Source organism: Arachis ipaensis, chromosome B07 (genome assembly GCF_000816755.2).
Source record: "Arachis ipaensis cultivar K30076 chromosome B07, Araip1.1, whole genome shotgun sequence".
NCBI classification, from domain to species: Eukaryota; Viridiplantae; Streptophyta; class Magnoliopsida; order Fabales; family Fabaceae; genus Arachis; species Arachis ipaensis.
Window position 1 is genome coordinate 4,056,748 of NC_029791.2, and position 1,073 is coordinate 4,057,820.

Below are 1,073 nucleotides of genomic sequence, written 5' to 3' on the forward strand. Positions count from 1 at the left end.
TCTAAAATTCAGTGGCAAATAAGATCTAAAGAATTTCCTAGACATTTATTATCTGCTGGAATAAGCGTGTTGTATCATAGTTAGGCTTTTTTACCTAAATGCGCATCTAAAAAACATTAATTTCCAAAATGCGCATGGCTGGAAATTTTTCTGTAAATACGCATTGCCATTTTGTGGCCGCTGCCCGTGAAATGGAAATGAACTCCATTTCAACTATGGTGCCCACGAAATGGGCCACTAATGTCATGCCAACCACACACGAAATGGATATTCCATTTCCATGAGGGCAGCAACGAAATGGAAGGTGATAACTTCAGTTGTATAAAATTTATAGTACTTGGTTTGATTGATTAGGTGTTTAATAATTAAAAAATAACAGTGCACATTAATTATTCGAATAAAAAAAAGCCAAAAATTACATATAATAAAATAGAACGAAAGATATTTTTTAAAATATTTTTCTATTATTATTTTTATAAATAAAAAATATATATTTTAAATTAGTAAATTGATCGATTGATTTTAGAAATTTATATGCAACATAATTACATATAATAAAATAGAACGAAAGATAAACAAATAAATAATAAGGATCACTAAATTGAGAATAAAATAAAATATATAAATTTATAAAGAGAATAAAAAATTAGATTAATACCTAAATTATAATTGCTTGAATTATAATTTGTAATTGAAAATGTCAAAAAGAGAAACAATGAAATTGAAAGATACATAGAATCATAAAGAGTTATATTAAAAAAATAAAAAACTTAAAATTTACCTTTTGATGAAGAAAAGATGACTATTAGAAAATGAATAGAAAAGAAGGTTAAAATTAAGAAGAGGATTTAAGAGAATAAAAGAGTGATGACGGCTAAGATTTGAGAATGAGAGAAGACTAAATTTAATTAGGTTAACTAATAATCAAAATGATAGAAAGATAAAACGGATTTGAGACTTTAAATAATTAGACTAAATTTATTTGTAATGGGGTCATTTAAAATTTAAAATGGAGACATATTATATATGTATATATTTAAAAAAAAAAGAGTGGGGGCAAATGCCCCCTAATA